Raw genomic sequence first — 20,000 nt, 5'->3', positions numbered from 1 at the left:
GGCGTCTGGTGCGGAACCTTAGAGTAAGAAACATCACCGTGCACCTTGGCCAACGTGCGCGACTCGACCGAGCGCGCACTGGCCGAGGTGCACACCGATTTCACCTGGGTGCGCGCGCAGCACCTCGGGCGCACCGGGGTGCGCGCACAACGCCCGGGTTGCACCGTGGCCTGTGTGCTCGGGGCGCCTCGGGTGCGCGCTCGGTGTCGCCCCCGCGCGCGCGGTAGTGCGGGCAGCGCACCCCGGCCCGGCCCGGCCCCGACGAGAACGCAAACGGGCAAAAGGTTTATTCAAATAGCATTGCGACGCCCGGCGAAAAACTAAAAAAGGGTGCAACACCGGGACTTCCCGGGAGGTCACCCATCCCAGTACTACTCCGGCCCAAGCGCGCTTAACTGCGGAGTTCTGATGGGATCCGGTGCACTAACGCTGGTATGATCGCACCCGTTATGAGCTTGTCGCAGTGTGTACTTAGCAAACCGCGACCCACGTGCGAATCCACCCCGGCCACCCACCCCCGTCGAGGTGCACACCCTCCCTCGCGAAGTGCGCCCCGTTCGCCAAGTGTGAGCCCTGCCCGGGTGCGCGCACCTTGCTAGGGCGTCGGGTGTGCACCCGGCCCGGCCTACGTGCGTGCACCTGGACGGGGCGTCGTGTGCGTGCAGTGTCCCGTCTGCAACGCGGTGCCCACACACCACCTCGGGCGCAACGACCTGCGCTCACATGTGGGCCGAGTGCACCTTGGTGCATGTTCGGGGCGCCTCGGGTGCACGCTCGATCTTGCCCCGGTGCACCAAGGCGCTCGGTTTGCCCCGGGTGCGCACTTGGTGCAAGGTGGGCACCCAAAATAGGGATCAAGCACCAAAACACAAGTTTCGGGATGCAAAATGGGACCCAAGGACCACAAATGCGTTCCAAGACCCATGATGGGTCCACGAGAACAAAAATGTGTTCCGAGACTTAATAAACAAATATTGGGTTTTAGGAGAAGAAACATGCTCTGATGCCCAAAACGAGAATCGACCCCGAAAAGGCCACAGGCCAAAAGTGGGATGCGAGACAAAAAAAAATGGGACCCGAGGACCAAAATTGGGTTCCCAGGTCGAAGACAGGGCAACCGGACAAGAAACGACCTCTAAGGCTCGAAATGAGTCCCGACGACTAAAACTTGACAAGAAGCACCCATCAGGCACCCAACTCGACACCCATGGGATGCCGACCCACCCGGGCTTCCACCTAGCACACCTTGGCACCCACCCACCCTCGCACCCAACCTCGCACCCAACTTAGCACCTTTGAACCCACATTGGCACTCACCCTGACCCTGGCACCTTGGAACCCACATTGGCACTCACCTTGACCCTGGCACCCACCTTTGCACTCACCTTGGGACCCACCCTGGCTCCCACCTCGGCACCCACCCAGACACCCACCTTGGTTCCTTGGCACCCACCTTGGATCCTTGGCACCCACCCCGACACCCACCTTGGCACGCAACTTGGCTACTTGCCACCCACCTTGGCTCCTTGACGCCCACCCCGACAACCACCCCGTGACCTACCCTGGCTAGGGTTGGTGCACACCCACCCTGGTGCCCACCTTGGCACCCACCCCATGACCCACCTTGGCACGCACCTTAGTACCCACCCCGTTACCCACCCTAGGACCCACCCCGTGACCCACCTTGGCCAGGGTGGGTGCCTTGGTGCGCACAACTTGCCTGGGCTGCACACCAGGGCGGGCTCAAGATGGCACCCGCGTTCCGTTTTTTTCACTATCTTTCAAAACGGAAATTTTAAAATCTCGTTTTTTTTTTTTTTTTGCCTTTTCTGGAAATTAGTGAAGGCAGCGCATCAAAGGTGCGCAATGCTGGTGCGAACCCGGGAGCGCTCCGATGTGTGCTCCAAGGTGCGGCGTGCACGAAGTCCGAGCCCGGCTTGCCCCGGGTGCGCACCTCGCGTGCACCTTCGCCGGGGTGAGCACCTTGGCTGGGTTGCGCGCCCTGGTGCGCACCAAGGAGCGCTCTGAAGTGTGCTCCAAGGTGCGGCGTGCACGAAGTCGGAGCTCGGTTTGCCCCGGGTGTGCACCTCGGGTGCGCACCTCGCGTGCACCTTCGCTGCGGTGGGCACCTTGGCTGGGTTGCGCGCCTTGGTGGGCACCATGCAGTGCACGAAGTCGGAGCCCGGTTTGCCCCGGGCGCGCACCTCCGCCAGGGTGGGCACCTTGGTGCGCACAACTTGCCTGGGCTGCGCACCAGGAAGGGCTCAAGATGGCACCCGCGTTCCGTTTTTTTCACTATCTTTCAGAACGGAAATTTTAAAATATCGTTTTTTTTTGCCTTTTCTGGAAATTAGTGAAGGCAGCGCATCAAAGGTGCGCAACGCTGGTGCGAACCTGGGAGCGCTCCGATGTGTGCTCCAAGGTGCGGCGTGCACGAAGTCGGAGCCCGGTTTGCCCCGGGTGCGCCCTGGTGGGCACCATGGTGCGCACCAAGGAGCGCTCCGAAGTGTGCTCCAAGGTGCGGCCTGCACGAAGTCGGAGCCCGGTTTGCCCCGGGCGTGCACCGCGGGTGGGCACCTTGGTGCGCATGCCTTGCCTGGGCTGCGCACCAGGGCGGGCTCAAGATGGCACCCGCGTTCCGTTTTTTTCACTATCTTTCAAAACGGAAATTTTAAAATCTCATTTTTTTTTGCCTTTTCTGGAAATTAGTGAAGGCAGCGCATCAAAGGTGCGCACCTCGCTGCCCACCACGGTGCGCAACGCCGGTGGGCACCCGGGAGTGCTTCGAAGTGTGCTCCAAGGTGCTGCGTGCACGTTGTCGGAGCCCGGTTTGCCCCGGGTGCGCACCTCGCGTGCACCTTCGTCGGGGTGGGCACCTTGGCTGGGTTTGCCCCGGCTGCGCTCCGAAGCGGGGTTATTGGAGCGCCGCCTCTTTTTTTGTCGGAGCGTTTGGTGGGGTTTCTCGCATTGGCTCTTCCCAGGCCCGGTTGCCACCCTGGCGCGCACGAAGTCGGAAGTAGGGTTAATTGCCCGGGTGCGCACCTTTGCCAGGGTGGGCACCTTACCTGGGCTGTGCACCAGGGCGGGCTCAAGATGGCACCCGCGTTCCGTTTTTTTCACTATCTTTCAAAACGGAAATTTTAAAATCTCCTCTTTTTTTTGCCTTTTCTGGAAATTAGTGAAGGCAGCGCATCAAAGGTGCGCACCTCGCTGCCCACCTTGGTGTGCTCTGAGGTGCGCACCCGGGAGCGCTACGAAGTGTGCTCCAAGGTGCGGCGTGCACGTTGTCGGAGCCCGGTTTGCCCCGGGTGCGCACCTCGCCTGCACCTTGGCCGGGGTGGGCACCCTGGCTGGGTTTGCCCAGGGTGCGCTCCGAAGCGGGGTTACTGGAGCGCCCCCTCTTTTTTTGTCAGAGCGTTTGGTGGGGTTTCTCGCATTGGCTCTTCCCAGGCCCGGTTGTTGGGTGCGCTCCCACCCTGGCGCGCGCGAAGTTGGAAGTTGGGTTAATTGCCCGGGCGCGCACCTTCGCCAGGGTGGGCACCTTGGTGCGCACACCTTGGCTGGGCTGCGCACCAGGGCAGGCTCAAGATGGCACCAGCATTCCCTTTTTCTCACTATCTTTCAAAACGGAAATTTTAAAATCTCGTTTTTTTTTGCCTTTTATGGAAATTAGTGAAGGCATCGCATCAAAGGTGCGCACCTCGCTGCCCACCTTGGTGTGCTCCGAGGTGCCCACCACGGTGCGCTCCGAGGTGCCCACCACGGTGCGCAACGCCGGTGCGAACCCGGGAGCGCCCCGATGTGTGCTCCAAGGTGCGGCGTGCACGAAGCCGGACCCCGGTTTGCCCCGGGTGCGCACCTCGCGTGCACCTTGGTGCGCACACCTTGGCTGGGTTGCGCGGCCTGGTGGGCACCATGGTGCGCACCAAGGAGCGCTCCGAAGTGTGCTCCAAGGTGCGGCGTGCACGAAGTCCTAGCCCGGTTTGCCCCGGGTGCGCACCTTCACCGCGGTGGGCACCATGGCGTGCACGAAGTCGGAGCCCGGTTTGCCCCGGGTGCGCACCTCGCGTGCACCTTCGCCGGGGTGGGCACCTCGGCTGGGTTGCGCGCCCTGGTGCGCACCAAGGAGCGCTCCGAAGTGTGCTCCAAGGTGCGGCGTGCACGAAGTCGGAGCCCGGTTTGCCCCGGGTGCGCACCTTCGCCGCGGTGGGCACCCTGGTGCGCACCATGGCGTGCACGAAGTCGGAGCCCGGTTTGCCCCGGGTGCGCACCTCGCGTGCACCTTCGGCGGGGTTGCGCGCCCTGGTGCGCACCAAGGAGCGCTCCGAAGTGTGCTCCAAGGTGCGGCGTGCACGAAGTCGGAGCCCGGTTTGCCCCGGGTGCGCACCTCGCGTGCACCTTCGGCGGGGTTGCGCGCCCTGGTGGGCACCATGGTGCGCACCAAGGAGCGCTCCGAAGTGTGCTCCAAGGTGCGGCGTGCACGAAGTCGGAGCCCGGTTTGCCCCGGGTGCGCACCTCGCGTGCACCTTCGCCGCGGTGGGCACCATGGCGTGCACGAAGTCGGAGCCCGGTTTGCCCCGGGTGCGCACCTCGCGTGCACCTTCGCCGGGGTGGGCACCTCGGCTGGGTTGCGCGCCCTGGTGCGCACCAAGGAGCGCTCCGAAGTGTGCTCCAAGGTGCGGCGTGCACGAAGTCGGAGCCCGGTTTGCCCCGGGTGCGCACCTCGCGTGCACCTTGGCGCGGTGGGCACCATGGCGTGCACGAAGTCGGAGCCCGGTTTGCCCCGGGTGCGCACCCCGCGTGCACCTTCGCCGGGGTGGGCACCTCGGCTGGGTTGCGCGCCCTGGTGCGCACCAAGGAGCGCTCCGAAGTGTGCTCCAAGGTGCGGCGTGCACGAAGTCGGAGCCCGGTTTGCCCCGGGTGCGCACCTCGCGTGCACCTTCGCCGCGGTGGGCACCTTGGCTGGGTTGGGCACCATTGAGCGCTCCGAAGTGTGCTCCAAGGTGCGCACCATGGCCCTCCAAGGTGCGCAGCATGGCGTGCACGAAGTCGGAGCCCGGTTTGCCCCGGGTGCGCACCTCGCGTGCACCTTCGCCAGGGTGGGCACCTCGGTGCGCACACCTTCTCAATGTTTTCTTGCCTTTTCTGGAAATTGGTGAAGGCAGCGCATCAAAGGTGCGCACCTCGGTGTGCTCCGAGGTGCGAACCCGAGAGCGCTCCGAGGTGCCCACGAAGTCGAAAGTCGGGTTAATTGCATTGTTTTCCCCGGGTGCGCTCCGAGGTGCGCAACATCGGTGCGCACCAAGGAGGGCTCCGAAGTGTGCTCCAAGGTGCGCACGATTCGGAGCTCGGTTTGCCCGGGGTGCGCACACCTTGGCTGGGTTGCGCACCCTTTGTGCGCTCCAAGGTGCGCACGAAGTCGGAGCTCGGTTTGCCCCGGGTGCGCACCTTCGCCAGGGTGCGCACCTTGATGCGCACGCCTTGGCTGGGCTGCGCACCTTGGTGGGCGCCATGGTGCGCACCTTTCGTGCGCTCCAAGGTGCGCACGAAGTCGGAGCTCGGTTTGCCCCGGGTGCGCACCTTGGTGGGCGCCATGGTGCACTCCGAGGTGCCCAAGATTGGTGCGCACCAAGGAGCGCTCCGAAGTGCGCTCCAAGGTGCGCAGGTGCGCGCGAAGTCGAAAGTTGGGTTAATTGTCCGGTTTGCCTCGGGTGCGCACCTTGCGTGCACCTTCGCCAGGGTGGGCGCCTTGGTGCGCACACCTTGGCTGGGCTGCGCACCCGGGCGCGCACACCTTGGCACCCGCGTTTCCTTCATTTTAAATTTTTTTTTTTTACAATCTCTCAAGTGGGAAATTCTATAATCTCAACTTTTTTTGCCTTTTCAGGAAACTTTTGAATGGAGCGCATCATTGGTGCGCTCCGAAGTGTGCTCCAAGGTGCGCACCTCTGGTGTGCTCCAAAGCTCTCTCCAGCTGCGTGCACCTGCCCCGGCCGCGCACCCGGCCCCGCCCAGCTTCGCTCACCTGTCCCGGGCGTCTGGTGCGGAACCTTAGAGTAAGAAACATCACCGTGCACCTTGGCCAACGTGCGCGACTCGACCGAGCGCGCACTGGCCGAGGTGCACACCGATTTCACCTGGGTGCGCGCGCAGCACCTCGGGCGCACCGGGGTGCGCGCACAACGCCCGGGTTGCACCGTGGCCTGTGTGCTCGGGGCGCCTCGGGTGCGCGCTCGGTGTCGCCCCCGCGCGCGCGGTAGTGCGGGCAGCGCACCCCGGCCCGGCCCGGCCCCGACGAGAACGCAAACGGGCAAAAGGTTTATTCAAATAGCATTGCGACGCCCGGCGAAAAACTAAAAAAGGGTGCAACACCGGGACTTCCCGGGAGGTCACCCATCCCAGTACTACTCCGGCCCAAGCGCGCTTAACTGCGGAGTTCTGATGGGATCCGGTGCACTAACGCTGGTATGATCGCACCCGTTATGAGCTTGTCGCAGTGTGTACTTAGCAAACCGCGACCCACGTGCGAATCCACCCCGGCCACCCACCCCCGTCGAGGTGCACACCCTCCCTCGCGAAGTGCGCCCCGTTCGCCAAGTGTGAGCCCTGCCCGGGTGCGCGCACCTTGCTAGGGCGTCGGGTGTGCACCCGGCCCGGCCTACGTGCGTGCACCTGGACGGGGCGTCGTGTGCGTGCAGTGTCCCGTCTGCAACGCGGTGCCCACACACCACCTCGGGCGCAACGACCTGCGCTCACATGTGGGCCGAGTGCACCTTGGTGCATGTTCGGGGCGCCTCGGGTGCACGCTCGATCTTGCCCCGGTGCACCAAGGCGCTCGGTTTGCCCCGGGTGCGCACTTGGTGCAAGGTGGGCACCCAAAATAGGGATCAAGCACCAAAACACAAGTTTCGGGATGCAAAATGGGACCCAAGGACCACAAATGCGTTCCAAGACCCATGATGGGTCCACGAGAACAAAAATGTGTTCCGAGACTTAATAAACAAATATTGGGTTTTAGGAGAAGAAACATGCTCTGATGCCCAAAACGAGAATCGACCCCGAAAAGGCCACAGGCCAAAAGTGGGATGCGAGACAAAAAAAAATGGGACCCGAGGACCAAAATTGGGTTCCCAGGTCGAAGACAGGGCAACCGGACAAGAAACGACCTCTAAGGCTCGAAATGAGTCCCGACGACTAAAACTTGACAAGAAGCACCCATCAGGCACCCAACTCGACACCCATGGGATGCCGACCCACCCGGGCTTCCACCTAGCACACCTTGGCACCCACCCACCCTCGCACCCAACCTCGCACCCAACTTAGCACCTTTGAACCCACATTGGCACTCACCCTGACCCTGGCACCTTGGAACCCACATTGGCACTCACCTTGACCCTGGCACCCACCTTTGCACTCACCTTGGGACCCACCCTGGCTCCCACCTCGGCACCCACCCAGACACCCACCTTGGTTCCTTGGCACCCACCTTGGATCCTTGGCACCCACCCCGACACCCACCTTGGCACGCAACTTGGCTACTTGCCACCCACCTTGGCTCCTTGACGCCCACCCCGACAACCACCCCGTGACCTACCCTGGCTAGGGTTGGTGCACACCCACCCTGGTGCCCACCTTGGCACCCACCCCATGACCCACCTTGGCACGCACCTTAGTACCCACCCCGTTACCCACCCTAGGACCCACCCCGTGACCCACCTTGGCCAGGGTGGGTGCACCCACCCTGGTGCCCACCTTGGCACCCACCCATCCTAGCACCCAGCCTGTGACCGGGCTTGGAACCCAACCTTGCACCCGTCTTGGCCAGTGTGGGTGCGCACCCATCCTGGCACCCACGTTGTGACACACCCTTTAACCCACGCACCCTAGCAGCCACGTTGGCACCCACCTTGGAACACAACCTAGCAACTTGGCACCCACCCCGTGACCCACCTTGGCATCCACCATAGCAGTCGCCCACTTGGCACCCACCTTGGAACCCAAGTTGGCACCCACCTCGGCACCCACCTTGACACTTGTGGACCCACCTTGCCACTCACCCTAGCATCGACCCATCCTAGCACCCACCCTGGCACCTTTGCACCCTAGCACTCACCCATCCTAGCACCTAACCTGTGACCCACCTTGACACTCACCCTCGCACCCACCTTGGAACCCAACCTAGCACCCACCCACCCTAACACCAACCCTAGCACCTACCCACCCTTGCACCCACCCTGTGACCCATCTTGGCACCCACCCATCCTACCACTCAACCTATCACCCACCTTCTCACCCACCTTGGCATCCACCTTAGCACCCACCCACACTGGCACCTTGGCACCCACCTCGGGCAAGGTGGGTGCACACCCACCCTGACACCCAATTTAGAACCAACCGAGCATGTTACCCACCTTGGCACCCACATTGCAGCCCACCCTAGTACCCACCCTATGACCCACATTGGCATCCACACCCTAGCACCCAGGCACCTCGACACCCGCCTTGACACGCACCCTAGCACTAAACCTGTGACCCACCTTGGAACTCACCCTAGAACCCACCCACCCTGTGAACCACCTTGGCATCCACCTTAGCACCCACCCACCTTGGCACCCACTCTAGCACTCACCCATCCTAACACCCAACTTGATACCCACCTTGGCACCCGCCCTCGCGTCCACCTTGAAACCCACCCTAGCACCCACCCACGCAGGAGCCCACCTTGGCACCCAACCTAACACCCACGCATCCTGGCACCCAACTTGTGACCCACCTTGGAACCCACCCTAGTACCCACCTTTGAACCCACTATATCACCAACCCACCTTGGCACCCACCCTATGACCCTCTTTGGAATCCACCCTAGCACGCACCCACCCTGGCACCCACCATGGAGCGCACCCTAGCACCCACCCACCTCGGCACGCACCTCAACACCCACCTTGGTGTGCGCACTGCGCCAACCTCTCAAAGACCCTATGTGGTGCGCTCCAAAGTGTACACCTTTGGTGCGCTCCAAGGTGCGCACCTTTGGTGCACACCGAGGTGCACACCAAAGTGTGCACCGAGGTGAGCACCAAAGTGCACTCCAAGGTGCACACCAAGGCGTGCACCTTTGGTGCGGTCAATGCAAACGAATTCGGAAGTTGGGGTCGATGTCCTAATCGCTGCTGCAGACTACACGTATGAGAATCGGACAAATAGCTTTATATAGGGGAGGTGTTGCGTTTGATGGGTCGACTCCCCTGGTTGTGTGCACTGCACCAACTTCAAAGACCCTGTCTTGTTTAAGAAGTCAAAAGTTGGGGTGGATGTCCTAATCATTGCTGCAGTCTACGCATGTATGAGAATCAGACAAATAGCTTATATAGGGGAGGTGTTGCATTCGGTGGGTTGACTCCCCTGGTTGTGCGCACTGCGCCAACCTCAAAGACCCCGCATAGCAGAAGAAGTCGGAAGTCGGATTTTGGTGAGCACCAAGGCGTGCACCTTTGGTGCGGTCAACGCAGACGAATTCAGAAGTTGGGGTGGATGTCCTAATCGTTGTTGCAGGCTACACATGTATGAGAATCAGACAAATAGCTTATATAGGGGAGGTGTTGGGTTTGATGGGTCAACTCCCTTGGTTGTGCGCATTACGCCAACCTCAAAGACCTTGTTTTCGTTAAGAAGTCAAAAGTTGGGGTCAATGTCCTAATGGCTCCTGTAGGCTACACATGTATGAGAATCGGACAAATAGCTTATATAGGGGAGGTGTTGGGTTTGATGGGTCGACTCCCCTGGTTGTGCGCATTACGTCAACCTCAAAGACCTTGTTTTCGTTAAGAAGTCAAAAGTTGGGGTCGATGTCCTAATTGCTCCTGTAGACTACACATGTATGAGAATCAGACAAATAGCTTATATAGGGGAGGTGTTGGGTTTGATGGGTTGACTCCCCTAGTTGTTCGCATTACACCAACCTCAAAGACCTTGTTTTCGTTTAGAAGCCGAAAGTTGGGGTCGATGTCCTAATTGCTCCTGCAGGCTACGCATGTATGAGAATCAGACAAATAGCTTATATAGGGGAGGTGTTGGGTTTGATGGGTCGACTCCCCTGGTTGTGCGCATTGCGCCAACCTCAAAGACCCTGCATTGCGGATGAAGTCGAAAGTCAGAGTTTGGTGTGCTACAAGGTGTGGTCGAAGGTGCTCACCTAGGTGTGCACCTTTGGAGCGCAGGAAAAGTGCCCTCCAAAAGTGCGCACCTTTGGAGTGCACAAAAGTGCCCTCCAAAAGTGCGCACCTTTGGAGCGCACAAAAGTGCCCTCCAAAAAGTGCCCTCCAAAAGTGCGCACCTTTGGAGCGCACAAAAGTGCCCTCCAAAAAGTGCCCTCCAAAAGTGCGCACCTTTGGAGTGCAGAAAAGTGCCCTCCAAAAAGTGCCCTCCAAAAGTGTGCACCTTTGGAGTGCACAAAAGTGCCCTCCAAAAGTGCGCACCTTTGGAGCGCAGAAAAGTGCCCTCCAAAAAGTGCCCTCCAAAAGTGCGCACCTTTGGAGCGCAGAAAAGTGCCCTCCAAAAAGTGCCCTCCAAAAGTGCGCACCTTTGGAGCGCAGAAAAGTGCCCTCCAAAAAGTGCCCTCCAAAAGTGCGCACCTTTGGAGCGCAGAAAAGTGCCCTCCAAAAAGTGCCCTCCAAAAGTGCGCACCTTTGGAGCGCACAAAAGTGCCCTCCAAAAAGTGCCCTCCAAAAGTGCGCACCTTTGGAGCGCACAAAAGTGCCCTCCAAAAGTGCGCACCTTTGGAGCGCACAAAAGTGCCCTCCAAAAGTGCGCACTTTTGGTGCGCACCAAGGCGCTGGTTCGGTCGTTGCAGGCGAGTTCGGAAGTTGGGGTCGATGTCCTGAGCGGAGGTGCAAACTACACAGGTGTCGGAATCGGACAAATAGCTTATATAGGGGAGGTGTATGCTTCGATGGGTCGACTCCCCAGGTTGAGCGCACCGCGCCAACCTCAAAGACCCTACGGTATGGATGAAGTCGGAAGTTGGGTCCGATGACCGATTCGATTAGTAGGTATGCTCATGAGGTCGGAATTTGGGTCCGATGACCTGCCATGTGCAGGAAGGCGAATGTTGGCACTGTGCGTTGCAAGGTGCACACCAAGGTGCTGGTGCGGTCTTTTTAGTCGAGTTCGGAAGTTGGGGTCGATGTCCTGATCGGAGGTGCAAGCTACACAGGTGTGGGAATCGGACAAATAGCTTATATAGGGGAGGTGTATGCTTCGTTGGGTCGACTCCCCGGGTTGAGCGCACCGCGCCAACCTCAAAGACCCTACGGTATGGATGAAGTCGGAAGTTGGGTCCGATGACCGATTCGATATGTAGGCATACTCGCGAGGTCGGAATTTGGGTCCGATGACCTGCCATGTGCAGGAAGGCGAATGTTGGCACTGTGCGTTGCAAGGTGCGCACCAAGGCGCTGGTTCGGTCGTTGCAGGCGAGTTCGGAAGTTGGGGTCGATGTCCTGATCGGAGGTGCAAACTACACAGGTGTGGGAATCGGACAAATAGCTTATATAGGGGAGGTGTATGCTTCGTTGGGTCGACTCCCCGGGTTGAGCGCACCGCGCCAACCTCAAAGACCCTACGGTATGGATGAAGTCGGAAGTTGTGTCCGATGACCGATTCGATATGTAGGCATACTCGCGAGGTCGGAATTTGGGTCCGATGACCTGCCATGTGCAGGAAGGCGAATGTTGGGACTGTGCGTCGCAAGGTGCGCACCAAGGCGCTGGTGCCGTCGTTGCAGTCGAGTTCGGAAGTTGGGGTCGATGTCCTGGTCAGAGGTGCAAACTACACAGGTGTGGGAATCGGACAAATAGCTTATATAGGGGAGGTGTATGCTTCGATGGGTCGACTCCCCGGGTTGAGCGCACCGCGCCAACCTCAAAGACCCTACAGTATGGATGAAGTCGGAAGTTGGGTCCGATGACCGATTCGATACGTAGGCATATTGGCGAGGTCTGAATTTGTGTCCGATGACCTGCCATGCGCAGGAAGGCGGAATTTGGGTCCGATGACCGAGTTGATGGCGTGCCATGCGCAGAAAGGCGGAATTTGGGTCCGATGACCGAGTTGATGTTGATGGCCCGCCATGCACAGGAAGGCGGAATTTGGGTCCGATGACCGATTTGAAGGCGTGCCATGCGCAGAAAGGCGGAGTTTGGGTCCGATGACCGAGTTGATATTGATGGCCCGCCATGCGCAGGAAGGCGGAATTTGGGTCCGATGACCTGACATACGCATGGAGTCCGACTCGGGGGCCGATGTTCGATTCGATGACTTGCATTGTGGGTAAAGTCGGAAGTTGTGGTCTTTGACCCGATTCGATGACCAGACTTCGGCTGCTTGAGAATCGGACAAATAACTTATATAGGGGAGGTAGTGTTCTCGAGCATCCTCCCCCCGTGCCCGTTTATGTCGATTGATGCTGGTGCTCGACTGGTTGGAGCGCTCGGATGCAAAAATCTTGCACCAGGATTTATCGATTGTGATGGACACGGCAAGTCTCCTGATTGCTATGCAGGAGCTCATCGTGAATCTCTATGCGGCCTTGGTATGGACTCGACCTGCGGAATGGTTCGGCAATGGTAGTCGCTCCAACACGTCCTTGCAATGGCCACAGAGGTGATTCGACTAGAGCTCCAGTCTAGCTTTTGGGTTGCTTGGCGGACTGGTATAGCCGCGATCGAGTTCCGGCCATGAACGTTTTAGATAGCTCTTGGGCTTTCTGGGACGGAAGTCGGAAGTTTGGGCTGTTGTCCGATTTGATGACCATTCTTCGGATGTGTGAGAATCGGACAAATAACTTATATAGGGGACTGTGTTGTCTCACGCAGCCCCCTCCGTGCCCCTCTATCTCGACCGATGTTGGTGCTTGAAAGGGTTGGGATCGCTCGGATTTATAAACGTGCACCACCATTTGTCGAGTGTGAGGGACGCGGCAGGTCTCCTAAATGCTATACGGGCGCTCTCTGAGAATCTCTATCCGGCCTCGACACAGACTAGTCTTGCTGAATGGTTTGGCACTGGTAGTCGATCCAACACGTCGTTGTTGTGGCCGCCTAGGCGATTCGATTCGAGCCCCCGTCTAGCTTTTGGGTTGCTTGGCGGATTTTGCCCTATCCGCAAGTGAGCTCGGTCCCTAAACGTTCGAGAAACCCGATTGCTATGCGCCGACTCTCTTTCTTGCGAGCCTCCATCTAGCTTTTGGGTCTCTACGGAACGGAAGTCGGAATCTGGGACCGTTGTTTGATTCGACGAGGCAGACTACGGTTGTGCGAGAATCGGACAAATAACTTATATAGGGGAGGTGTTGACTGGAGCATTCTCCCCCGTGCCCCTCTAACTCGACCAATGCTGGCGCTCGAACGGTGGTAGCGCTCGGATTTTCGTTGAGCGCCAGCATTGGTCGATTTAGAGGGGCATGCGAGATTCCCGAATGCTATGCGAGGGCTCTAACGGAAATGTCTATTGGTTTCGGTATGGATGCAATTGCGAGTGGTTCGGCAAAGGTAGTCGTTCCGATGCGTCCATGTCGTGGCCAAATCGATAATTCGATTTGAGCCCTCGTATAGCATTTGGGTCTCTCGATGTGATTCCGCATTCCAGTCCCTTTGGGCACTGCTTGAGCCGCATCCCAGGGGGTTCCCTTCCCAATAATCTGCCTCGCAACCCGATTGCTATGCGGTGAGGCTCCTCGGCCGCCTCAGAACTATCTGTGTATCAGACGCATCGCGGGATAAGGGGTTGGCAACGGTAGTCGCCCCAAGCGCGTCCGATGCTTGGACCATTCCGAGGCGGCCCTGAAGCCTCTTCCGTCTAGCCGTTGGGTCCTTCTCGCCGCATCCCTTGCCTCGCACCCCGATTGCTATGCGGTGAGGCTCCTCGGCCGCCTTGGAACTATCTGTGTATCAGACGCATCGCGGGATAAGGGGTTGTCACTGGTAGTCGCCCCAAGCGCGTCCGATGCTTGGACCATTCCGAGGCGGCCCTGAAGCCTCTTCCGTCTAGCCGTTGGGTCCTTCTCGCCGCATCCCTCGACTCGCACCCCGATTGCTATGCGGTGAGGCTCCTCGGCCGCCTTGGAACTATCTGTGTATCGGACGCGTCGCGGGATAAGGGGTTGTCACTGGTAGTCGCCCCAAGCGCGTCCGATGCTTGGACCATTCCGAGGCGGCCCTGAAGCCTCTTCCGTCTAGCCGTTGGGTCCTTCTCGCCGCATCCCTCGCCTCGCACCCCGATTGCTATGCGGTGAGGCTCCTCGGCCGCCTTGGAACTATCTGTGTATCGGACGCGTCGCGGGATAAGGGGTTGTCACTGGTAGTCGCCCCAAGCGCGTGCGATGCATGGACCATTCCCAGGCGGCCCTGAAGCCTCTTCCGTCTAGCCGTTGGGTCCTTCTCGCCGCATCCCTCGCCTCGCACCCCGATTGCTATGCGGTGAGGCTCCTCGGCCGCCTTGGAACTATCTGTGTATCGGACGCGTCGCGGGATAAGGGGTTGTCACTGGTAGTCGCCCCAAGCGCGTCCGATGCTTGGACCATTCCGAGGCGGCCCTGAAGCCTCTTCCGTCTAGCCGTTGGGTCCTTCTCGCCGCATCCCTCGCCTCGCACCCCGATTGCTATGCGGTGAGGCTCCTCGGCCGCCTTGGAACTATCTGTGTATCGGACGCGTCGCGGGATAAGGGGTTGTCACTGGTAGTCGCCCCAAGCGCGTCCGATGCTTGGACCATTCCGAGGCGGCCCTGAAGCCTCTTCCGTCTAGCCGTTGGGTCCTTCTCGCCGCATCCCTCGCCTCGCACCCCGATTGCTATGCGGTGAGGCTCCTCGGCCGCCTTGGAACTATCTGTGTATCGGACGCGTCGCGGGATAAGGGGTTGTCACTGGTAGTCGCCCCAAGCGCGTCCGATGCTTGGACCATTCCGAGGCGGCCCTGAAGCCTCTTCCGTCTAGCCGTTGGGTCCTTCTCGCCGCATCCCTCGCCTCGCACCCCGATTGCTATGCGGTGAGGCTCCTCGGCCGCCTTGGAACTATCTGTGTATCGGACGCATCGCGGGATAAGGGGTTGTCACTGGTAGTCGCCCCAAGCGCGTCCGATGCTTGGACCATTCCGAGGCGGCCCTGAAGCCTCTTCCGTCTAGCCGTTGGGTCCTTCTCGCCGCATCCCTCGCCTCGCACCCCGATTGCTATGCGGTGAGGCTCCTCGGCCGCCTTGGAACTATCTGTGTATCGGACGCGTCGCGGGATAAGGGGTTGTCACTGGTAGTCGCCCCAAGCGCGTCCGATGCTTGGACCATTCCGAGGCGGCCCTGAAGCCTCTTCCGTCTAGCCGTTGGGTCCTTCTCGCCGCATCCCTCGCCTCGCACCCCGATTGCTATGCGGTGAGGCTCCTCGGCCGCCTTGGAACTATCTGTGTATCGGACGCGTCGCGGGATAAGGGGTTGTCACTGGTAGTCGCCCCAAGCGCGTCCGATGCTTGGACCATTCCGAGGCGGACCTGAAGCCTCTTCCGTCTAGCCGTTGGGTCCTTCTCGCCGCATCCCTCGCCTCGCACCCCGATTGCTATGCGGTGAGGCTCCTCGGCCGCCTTGGAACTATCTGTGTATCGGACGCGTCGCGGGATAAGGGGTTGTCACTGGTAGTCGCCCCAAGCGCGTCCGATGCTTGGACCATTCCGAGGCGGCCCTGAAGCCTCTTCCGTCTAGCCGTTGGGTCCTTCTTGCCGCATCCCTCGCCTCGCACCCCGATTGCTATGCGGTGAGGCTCCTCGGCCGCCTTGGAACTATCTGTGTATCGGACGCGTCGCGGGATAAGGGGTTGTCACTGGTAGTCGCCCCAAGCGCGTCCGATGCTTGGACCATTCCGAGGCGGCCCTGAAGCCTCTTCCGTCTAGCCGTTGGGTCCTTCTCGCCGCATCCCTCGCCTCGCACCCCGATTGCTATGCGGTGAGGCTCCTCGGCCGCCTTGGAACTATCTGTGTATCGGACGCATCGCGGGATAAGGGGTTGTCACTGGTAGTCGCCCCAAGCGCGTCCGATGCTTGGACCATTCCGAGGCGGCCCTGAAGCCTCTTCCGTCTAGCCGTTGGGTCCTTCTCGCCGCATCCCTCGCCTCGCACCCCGATTGCTATGCGGTGAGGCTCCTCGGCCGCCTTGGAACTATCTGTGTATCGGACGCGTCGCGGGATAAGGGGTTGTCACTGGTAGTCGCCCCAAGCGCGTCCGATGCTTGGACCATTCCGAGGCGGACCTGAAGCCTCTTCCGTCTAGCCGTTGGGTCCTTCTCGCCGCATCCCTCGCCTCGCACCCCGATTGCTATGCGGTGAGGCTCCTCGGCCGCCTTGGAACTATCTGTGTATCGGACGCGTCGCGGGATAAGGGGTTGTCACTGGTAGTCGCCCCAAGCGCGTCCGATGCTTGGACCATTCCGAGGCGGCCCTGAAGCCTCTTCCGTCTAGCCGTTGGGTCCTTCTCGCCGCATCCCTCGCCTCGCACCCCGATTGCTATGCGGTGAGGCTCCTCGGCCGCCTTGGAACTATCTGTGTATCGGACGCGTCGCGGGATAAGGGGTTGTCACTGGTAGTCGCCCCAAGCACGTCCGATGCTTGGACCATTCCGAGGCGGACCTGAAGCCTCTTCCCTCTAGCCGTTGGGGCTTTCTCGCCGCATCCCTCGCCTCGCACCCCGATTGCTATTCGGTGAGGCTCCTCGGCCGACTTGGAACTATCTGTGTATCGGACGCATCGCGGGATAAGGGGTTGGCAGTGGTAGTCGCCCCAAGCGCGTCCGATGCTTGGACCATTCCGAGGCGGCCCTGCAGCCTCTTCCGTCTAGCCGTTGGGGCCATCTCGCTGCATCCCCCACCTCGCACCACGATTGCTATGCGGTGAGGCTCCTTGGCCGCCTCGGAACTATCTGTGTATCGGACGCATCGCGGGATAAGGGGTTGTCACTGGTAGTCGCCCCAAGCGCGTCCGATGCTTGGACTATTCCGAGGCGGCCCTGCAGCCTCTTCCGTCTAGCCGTTGGGGCCATCTCGCCGCATCCCCCAGCTCCTCGGCCGCCTCGGAACTATCTGTGTATCGGACGCATCGCGGGATAAGGGGTTGGCAGTGGTAGTCGCCCCAAGCGCGTTCGATGCTTGGACTATTCCGAGGCGGCCCCGCAGCCTCTTCCGTCTACCCTTTGGGGCCATCTCGCCGCATCCCTCGCCTCGCACCCCGATTGCTATGCGGTGAGGCTCCTCGGCCGCCTGGGAACTATCTTCGTATCGGATGCATCGCGGGATAAGGGGTTGTCACTGGTAGTCGCCCCAAGCGCGTCCGATGCTTGGACTATTCCGAGGCGGCCCTGTGGCCTCTTCCGTCTAGCCGTTGGGGCCATCTCGCCGCATCCCTCACCTCGCACCCCCATTGCTATGCGGTGAGGCTCCTCGGCCGCCTTGGAACTGTCTTCGTATCGGAAGCATCGCGGGATAAGGGGTTGTCACTGGTAGTCGCCCCAAGCGCGTCCGATGCTTGGACTATTCCGAGGCGGCCCTGCAGCCTCTTCCGTCTAGCCGTTGGGGCCATCTCGCCGCATCCCCCACCTCGCACCCGGATTGCTATGCGGTGAGGCTCCTCGGCCGCCTTGGAACTATCTTCGTATCGGACGCATCGCGGGATAAGGGGTTGTCACTGGTAGTCGCCCCAAGCGCGTCCGATGCTTGGACTATTCCGACGCGGCCCTGTGGCCTCTTCCGTCTAGCCGTTGGGGCCATCTCGCCGCATCCCCCACCTCGCACCCCGATTGCTATGCGGTGAGGCTCCTCGGCCGCCTTGGAACCATCTTCGTATCGGACGCATCGCGGGATGAGGGGTTGTCACTGGTAGTCGCCCCAAGCGCGTCCGATGCTTGGACCATTCCGAGGCGGCCCTGAAGCCTCTTCCGTCTAGCCGTTGGGGCCTTCCCGCCCCATCCCTCGCCTCGCACCCCCGATTGCTATGCGGTGAGGCTCCTCGGCCGCCTTGGAACCATCTGTGTATCGGACGCATCGCGGGATAAGGGGTTGGCACTGGTAGTCGCCCCAAGCGCGTCCGATGCTTGGAGCATTCCGAGGTGGCCCTGAAGCCTCTTCCGTCTAGCCGTTGGGGCCTTCCCGCCCCATCCCTCGCCTCGCACCCCGATTGATATGCGGTGAGGCTCCTCGGCCGCCTTGGAACTATCTGTGTATCGGACGCATCGCGGGATAAGGGGTTGGCACTGGTAGTCGTCCCAATCGCGTCCGATGCTTGGACCATTCCGAGGCGGCCCTGCAGCCTCTTCCGTTTAGCCGTCGGGGCCTTCCCGCCGCATCCCTCGCCTCGCATCCCGATTCCTATGCGGTGAGTCTTCTCGGCCGCCGCGGAACTATACCTGTTATTGCTACTGCATCCTTCGGCTGGTAACCTCCTCTGCCGCCTTGGAACGTTCTCTTTGTCGGACGCGTCGCGGGATAAGGGGTTGGCACTGGTAGTCGCCCCAAGCGCGCCCGATGCATAGACCGCTCCGAGTTGACCTTGCTTTCAGCCTCTCACATGCATAGACCTCTCTGAGTCGACCCTGCAGCCTCTCACGTTTAGCCTTTGGAATCTCGCCTCACAACATGATTGCTATCCTTGATGCATCCCTTGCCTCGAGCCCTGATTGCTTTCTTGGCTGCATCCCTCCTCTCCTCACAGCCCGGTTGTCATCACTGCTTCATCCGTCGCTTCATGCATTCTGGCTGCTGGGCCCTTCCCACCGCACACCTCGATTGCTATCTCTTCTGCATCACACACCCCGATTGCTATCTCTGCTACATCCCTCGGCTCTCACTTCTGCATCCTTCGCCTCCCACCTCGATTGCTATCAATGCTGCATCCGTAACCTCACACCCCGATTGCTATGCGGGGAGGCTCCTTGGCCGCCTTGGAAATTTCTGTGTGTCGGACGCACCGCGGGATAAGGGGTTGGCACTGGTAGTCGCCCCAAGTGCGCCCGATTCTTAGACCGCTTCGAGGTGACCTCGTAGCCTCTTTCGTCCAGGCTTCCTGCCTTCAACGCCCTTTTTACACCTCGATTGCTATGCGCGGGCTCGTTGGCGTCTATCACCTCTCTGCGAAGAGTGGCACGATGATTGTTGGGGTAAATCGTAGCAGTCCGATCTCTGGCCTTGGGCCATTGTGAGGGCTGATCGATTTCCTGTGCGCATCTCGTGTTCGCCCAGTAACAGACTCGACGACTTGTAATCGGTCTTGTTCCCGATTGTTCCTGGAGGTAGTCTTCGGAACTCTTGGATTTGACCTGTCACTCGAACTGTCCTCTTCCGAGGATGCTTGTGTGTGTGTGCTTGTGCCATTTCCTTGGCGGTATTAACGAGATATTAAAGAGCGGAGTGAGCGCCTCGCCCAGCTATGTTTGGGGCTCTCACTCCCTTACCCGGTGTGCGACCGCTTTGCACGTAGGTTGCGGAGCATCGCGACTCTTTCGATGTTTGGCGGTTGTCTTCCGGTGATGCGTTGGTCCCGAAGTGCACGTTACTAGCATTTCTGCCATTGTTCTCGATCTTTGGCACGTTCCTTCGTTGCAATTGGATATATATCTCCGTTTATACGCGCAGGCTTCTCCCGCCTATTCAGCGCTGTCCCACTCTCAGCACTCTCGTGGTCTCCTTGGCTTCTCTCTCCCGTGAGCGAGCTCTCTTCTCGAGTCTTTTCCATGTCCCATGGAGGTTGCCTTGCGAAATTCGGGCACACAAACGTGACCGGATAAGAGCGGAATTGCCTATGAGGAGAAGCTCACCTTAGGGAGCAGCAATGCCGAGTGTTTCGACAGAGGGTAGAGGGGGCGTTGTTTGGGCGGTTGCACAAAAGAGTGCTACGGTTGCACTGAAGGTTGCTTCTTCGTCTCCGACGAACTCTTCGAGGCAAAAAAGCTTGTATACGGGGTCGAGGTGGGACTGTTCGTGC

The 20,000-nt window shown here is 60.1% G+C and overlaps 2 non-coding genes across 2 annotated transcripts; both read right to left on the bottom strand.

Annotated features, from left to right (window-relative positions):
- Positions 1 to 327: 327 nt before the first annotated feature.
- Positions 328 to 446, bottom strand: LOC131861917 (5S ribosomal RNA). Its single transcript, XR_009360947.1, has one exon. It is a non-coding gene; the product is annotated as a 5S ribosomal RNA (ribosomal RNA).
- Positions 447 to 6,360: 5,914 nt separating this feature from the next.
- LOC131861916 (5S ribosomal RNA) lies at positions 6,361 to 6,479 on the bottom strand. Its single transcript, XR_009360946.1, has one exon. It is a non-coding gene; the product is annotated as a 5S ribosomal RNA (ribosomal RNA).
- Positions 6,480 to 20,000: the final 13,521 nt, after the last annotated feature.

The sequence above is a fragment of the Cryptomeria japonica genome, unplaced genomic scaffold (genome assembly GCF_030272615.1).
Source record: "Cryptomeria japonica unplaced genomic scaffold, Sugi_1.0 HiC_scaffold_34, whole genome shotgun sequence".
Taxonomy (NCBI): Eukaryota; Viridiplantae; Streptophyta; class Pinopsida; order Cupressales; family Cupressaceae; genus Cryptomeria; species Cryptomeria japonica.
This window is presented reverse-complemented; position numbering and strand designations above follow the sequence as displayed.